At 42.5% G+C, this 6,665-nt stretch overlaps 1 non-coding gene across 1 annotated transcript; it reads left to right on the forward strand.

The window, feature by feature from the left end:
* Positions 1 to 6,197: 6,197 nt before the first annotated feature.
* Positions 6,198 to 6,305, forward strand: LOC130964240 (small nucleolar RNA R71). Its single transcript, XR_009080342.1, has one exon. It is a non-coding gene; the product is annotated as a small nucleolar RNA R71 (small nucleolar RNA).
* The last annotated feature ends 360 nt before the right edge of the window (positions 6,306 to 6,665 follow it).

Raw genomic sequence — 6,665 nt, forward strand, 5'->3', positions numbered from 1 at the left:
TTACACAACTTCGCACAACTAACCAGCAAGTGCACTGGGTCGTCCAAGTAATAAACCTTACGTGAGTAAGGGTCGATCCCACGGAGATTGTTAGTATTGAAGCAAGCTATGGTCATCTTGTAAATCTTAGTCAGGCAAACTCACATGTATATGATGATGAACGAAAATAACATAGAAGATAAAGATAGAGATACTTATGTATATCATTGGTGTAAGAGCTTCAGACAAGTGTATGAAGATGCCTTCCCTTTCGTCTCTCTGCTTTCCTACTGTCTTCATCCAATCCTTCTTACTCCTTTCCATGGCAAGCTCGTGTAAGGTTTCACTGTTGTCAGCAGCTACCTCCCATCCGCGCAGTGAAAGCTAATGCACACACTCTGTCACAGTGCTGCCAATCACCGGTTTGGTTCCCTCCCCTACCGGAATAGAATAACTCTTTTGCGTCTGTCACTAACGCCCAGTAGGTTACAGGTTTGAAGCACGTCACAGTCATTCAGTCATTGAATCCTACTCAGAATACCACAGACAAGGTTAGACCTTCCGGATTCTCTTGAATGCTGCCATCAGTTCTTGCCTATACCACGAAGACTCTGATCTCACGGAATGGCTGGCTCGTTTGTCAGGCGAGCACTCGGTTGTCAGGCGATCAACCATGCATCGTGCAATCAGAAATCCAAGAGATATTCACCAAGCCTCGAATGCTTGTAGAACAAGAATGGTTGTCAGTCACCTTGTTCATGGGTGAGAATGATGATGAGTGTCAATCATCACCTTCATCAAGTTGAAGAACAAGTGATATCTTGGTAAAAGAACAAGCGGAATTGAATGGAAGAACAATAGTAATTGCATTAATACTCGAGGTACAGCAGAGCTCCACACCTTAATCTATGGTGTGTAGAAACTCCACCGTTGAAAATACATAAGCATAAGGTCTAGGCATGGCCGAATGGCCAGCCTCCCAATGATCTAAGATAGCATAAAACTCAAAGATAGCTACCAAGATGTTTTTAATACAGTAGTAAAAGGTCCTACTTATAGAAAACTAGTACATAGATGAGTAAATGACATAAAAATCCACTTCCGGGCCCACTTGGTGTGTGCTTGGGCTGAGCAATGAAGCTTTTTCGTGTAGAGACTCTCCTTGGAGTTAAACGCCAGCTTTAGTGCCAGTTTGGGCGTTTAACTCCCAATTAGGTGCCAGTTCCGGCGTTTAACGCTGGAATTTCTTGAGGTGACTTTGAACGCCGGTTTGGGCCATCAAATCTTGGGCAAAGTATGGACTATTATATATTGCTGGAAAGCCCAGGATGTCTACTTTCCAACGCCGTTGAGAGCGCGCCAATTGGGCTTCTGTAGCTCCAGAAAATCCGCTTCGAGTGCAGGGAGGTCAGAATCCAACAGCATCTGCAGTCCTTTTGAGTCTCTGGATCAGATTTTTGCTCAGGTCCCTCAATTTCAGCCAGAAAATACCTGAAATCACAGAAAAACACACAAACTCATAGTAAAGTCCAGAAAAGTGAATTTTAACTAAAAACTAATAAAAATATACTAAAAACTAACTAGATCATATCAAAAACATACTAAAAACAATGCCAAAAAGTATACAAATCATCCGCTCATCACAACACCAAACTTAAATTGTTGCTTGTCCCCAAGCAACTGAAAATCAAATGAGATAAAAGGAAGAGAATATGCAATGAATTCCAAAAACATCTGTGAAGATCAGTATTAATTAGATGAGCGGGGCTTTTAACTTTTTGCCTCTGAACAGTTTTGGCATCTCAATCTATCCTTTGAAATTCAGAATGGTTGGCCTCTTTAGGAATTTAGAATCCAGATAGTGTTAATGATTCTCCTAGTAAAGTATGATGATTCTTGAACATAGCTATTTATTGAGTCTTGGCTGTGGCCCAAAGCACTCTGTCTTTCCAGTATTACCACCGGATACATACATGCCACAGACACATAATTGGGTGAACCTTTTCAGATTGTGACTTAGCTTTGCTAAAGTCCCCAATTAGAGGTGTCCAGGGTTCTTAAGCACACTCTTATTTACCTTGGATCACAACTCTTATTATTATTATATTTTTTTTTTTCGTTTTTTTTTTTTCGGTTTTTTTTTTTTTTTTTTTTTTTGAATAGCAATGCTTTTTCTTGCTTCAAGAATCATTTTATTGATTTTTCAGATCCTCAATAACATGTCTCCTTTTTCATCATTCTTTCAAGAGCCAACATTCATGAACCACAAATTCAAGATACATATGCACTGTTTAAGCATGCATTCAGAGAACAAAAATATTGCCACCACATCAAAATAATTAAACTATTATAAAATTCAAAATTCATGCAATTCTTCCTTTTTCAATTAAGCACATTTTTATTCAAGAAAGGTGATGGATTCATAGGACATTCATAACTTTAAGGCATAGACACTAAGACACTAATGATCACAAGACACAAGCATGGATAACATAAAGCATAAAAATCGAAAAACATGAGAATAAAGAACAAGGAAATCAAGGAATGGGTCCACCTCAGTGATGGCGGCTCTTCCTTGCTTTTGAAGGTCCTATGGAGTGCTTGAGCTCCTCAATGTCTCTTCCTTGCCTTTGTTGCTCCTCTCTCATGATTCTTTGTTCTTCTCTAATTTCATGGAGGAGAATGGAGTGTTCTTGGTGCTCCACCCTTAGTTGTCCCATATTGGAACTCAACTCTCCTAGGGAGGTGTTTAGTTGCCCCCAATAGTCTTGTGGAGGAAAATTCATCCCTTGAGGAATCTCAGGGATCTCATGATGAGTGGGATCTCTTGTGTACTCCATCCTTTTCTTAGTGATGGGCTTGTCCTCATCAATGGTGATGTCTCCCTCTATGTCAACTCCCACTGAATAACAGAGGTGACAAATGAGGTGAGGAAAGGCTAACCTTGCCAAGGTGGAGGTCTTGTCCGCCACCCTATAGAGTTCTTGGGCTATAACCTCATGAACCTCTATTTCTTCTCCAATCATGATGCTATGGATCATGATAGCCCGGTCTATGGTAACTTCGGACCGGTTGCTAGTGGGAATGATTGAGCGTTGTATGAACTCTAACCATCCTCTAGCCACGGGTTTGAGGTCATGCCTTCTCAATTGGACCGGCTTTCCTCTTGAATCTTGCTTCCATTGTGCGCCCTCTTCACATATGACTGTGAGGACTTGGTCCAACCTTTGATCAAAGTTGACCCTTCTAGTGTAAGGATGCTCATCTCCTTGCATCATAGGCAAGTTGAACGCCACCCTCACACTTTCCGGACTAAAATCCAAATATTTCCCCCGAACCATCGTAAGATAATTCTTTGGATCCGGGTTCACACTTTGGTCATGGTTCTTGGTGATCCATGCATTGGCATAGAACTCTTGAACCATCAAGATTCCGACTTGTTGAATGGGGTTGGTAAGTACTTCCCAACCTCTTCTTCGGATCTCATGGCGGATCTCCGGATATTCACCCTTTTTGAGTGAAAAGGGGACTTCGGGGATCACCTTCTTCATGGCCACAACTTCATAGAAGTGGACTTGATGCACCCTTGAGAGGAATCTATCCATCTCCCATGACTCGGAGGTGGAAGCTTTTGCCTTCCCTTTCCTCTTTTTAGAGGTGTCTCCGGCCTTGGATGCCATAAATGGTTATGAAAAAGCAACGCTTTTACCACACCAAACTTAAAATGTTTGCTCGTCCTCGAGCAAAAGAAGAAAGAAGAGAGTAGAAGAAGAAGAAATGAGGAAGAGGGAGATGGTGGTGTATTCGGCCAAGAAGGGTAAGAAAGGGTGTTTAGGTTGTGTGAAAATGAAGGGTTGGAGAAGGGTATTTATAGGAGAGAGGGGGGTGAGTGGTTCGGCCATGGCATGTGTTTTTGGGAGGGAAAAGTGGTTTGAATTTGAAGGGTGAGGTTGGTGGGGATTTATGAAGGATGGATGTGAATGGTGAAGAGAAAGATGGGATTTGATAGGTGAGAGGTTTTTGGGGAAGAAGTGTTGAGGTGATTGGTGAGTGGGGGAAGAAGAGAGAGAATGATGGTAGGGTCCTGTGGGGTCCACAGATCCTGTAGTGTCAAGGAAAAGGCATCCTTGCACCAAATGGCATCAAAATCCACGTTTTGAGCCTTTTCTGGCGTTAAACGCCGGGCTGGTGCCCATTCCTGGCGTTTAACGCCAGGTTTTTGCCCTTTACTGGCGTTTAACGCCAGTCTGGTGCCCCTTTCTGGCGTTAAACGCCCAGAATGGTGCCAGACTGGGCGTTAAACGCCCAACATCTAGCATTACTGGCGTCTGAACGCCAGCTTCTTCTTCTCCAGGGTGTGCTATTTTTCTTCCTGTTTTTCATTCTGTTTTTGCTTTTTTCATTGTTTTTGTGAATTCTTATGATCATCAACCTACAAAAAAGATAAAATAACAAAAGAAAATAATTAATTATAAAACATTGGGTTGCCTCCCAACAAGCGCTTCTTTACTGTCATTAGCTTGACAGAGGACTCTCATGGAGCCTCAGAGATGCTCAGAACCGTGTTGGGACTTCCCAACACCAAACTTAGAGTTTGATTGTGGCCTCCCAACACCAAACTTAGAGTTTGGTTGTGGCCTCCCAACACCAAACTTAGAGTTTGACTGTGGGGGCTCTGCTTGGCTCTGTTTTGAGAGAAGCTCTTCATGCTTCCTCTCCATGATGACAGAGGGATATCCTTGGGCCTTAAACACCAAGGATTCTTCATTCACTTGAATGATCAACTCTCCTCTATCAACATCAATCACAGCCTTTGCTGTGGCTAGGAAGGGTCTGCCAAGGATGATTGATTCATCCATGCACTTCCCAGTCTCTAGGACTATGAAATCAGTAGGAATGTAATGGTCTTCAACCTTAACCAGAACATCCTCTACAAGTCCATAGGCTTGTTTTCTTGAGTTGTCTGCCATCTCTAGTGAGATTTTTGCAGCTTGCACCTCAAAGATCCCTAATTTCTCCATTACAGAGAGGGGCATGAGGTTTACACTTGACCCTAAGTCACACAAGGCCTTCTTGAAGGTCATGGTGTCTATGGTACAAGGTATAGAAAACTTCCCAGGATCCTGCCTCTTTTGAGGCAATTGCTGCCTAGACAAGTTATCCAGTTCCTTGGTGAGCAAAGGGGGTTCATCCTCCCAAGTCTCATTTCCAAATAACCTGTCATTTAGCTTCATGATTGCTCCAAGGTATTTAGCAACTTGCTCTTCAGTGACATACTCATCCTCTTCAGAGGAAGAATACTCATCAGAGCTCATGAAAGGCAGTAGTAAGTCCAAGGGAATCTCTATGGTCTCAGTTTGAGCCTCAGATTCCCATTGGTCCTCAGAGGAGACTGGTACACGCCCACTGAGGTCTTCCTCAGTGGCGCCCTCCTCTTCTCTTTCCTCTCCACATTCGGCCATGGTTATGGCTTTGCACTCTCCTTTTGGATTTTCTTCTGTATTACTTGGGAGAGTGCTAGGAGGGAGTTCAGTAACTTTCTTGCTCAGCTGACCCACTTGTCCTTCCAAATTTCTGATGGAGGACCTTGTTTCATTCATGAAACTTTGAGTGGTCTTGATTAGATCAAAGACCATGGTTGCTAAGTCAGAGGTATTCTGCTTAGAGCTCTCTGTCTGTTGCTGAGAAGATGATGGAAAAGGTTTACCATTGTTAAACCTGTTTCTTCCACCATTATTATTGAAACCTTGTTGAGGTCTCTCTTGATTCTTCCATGAGAGATTTGGGTGATTTCTCCATGAAGAATTATAGGTGTTTCCATAGGGTTCTCCTAGGTAATTCACCTCTTCCATGGAAGGGTTCTCAGGATCATAAGCTTCTTCCTCAGATGAAGCATCCTTAGTACTGTTTGGTGCATTTTGCATTCCAGACAGACTTTGAGAAATCAAATTGACTTGTTGAGTCAATATCTTGTTCTGAGCCAAAATGGCATTCAAAGTGTCAATCTCAAGAGCTCCTTTCTTCTGACTAGTCCCATTGTTCACAGGATTCCTTTCAGAAGTGTACATGAATTGGTTATTTGCAACCATTTCAATCAATTCTTGAGCTTCTGCAGGCGTCTTCTTCAGATGAAGAGATCCTCCAGCAGAGCTATCCAAAGACATCTTGGATAGTTCAGAGAGACCATCATAGAAAATACCTATGATGCTCCATTCAGAAAGCATGTCAGAGGGACATCTTCTGATTAATTGTTTGTATCTTTCCCAAGCTTCATAGAGGGATTCTCCATCCTTCTGTCTGAAGGTTTGGACTTCCACTCTAAGCTTACTCCATCTTTGTGGTGGAAAGAACTTTGCCAAGAAGGCATTGACTAGCTTTTCCCAAGAGTCCAGGCTTTCTTTAGGTTGAGAGTCCAACCATATTCTAGCTCTGTCTCTTACAGCAAAAGGGAATAGCATCAGTCTATAGACCTCAGGGTTAACCCCATTAGTCTTGACTGCGTCACAGATTTGCAAGAATTCAGCTAAAAACTGATGAGGATCTTCCATTGGAAGTCCATGGAACTTGCAATTCTGTTGCATTAGAGAAACTAATTGAGGCTTAAGCTCAAAGTTGTTTGCTCCAATGGCAGGGATAGAGATGCTTCTCCCATAGAAATCAGGAGTAGGTGCAGTAAAGTCACCAAG

Source organism: Arachis stenosperma, chromosome 2 (assembly GCF_014773155.1).
Source record: "Arachis stenosperma cultivar V10309 chromosome 2, arast.V10309.gnm1.PFL2, whole genome shotgun sequence".
NCBI lineage: Eukaryota > Viridiplantae > Streptophyta > Magnoliopsida > Fabales > Fabaceae > Arachis > Arachis stenosperma.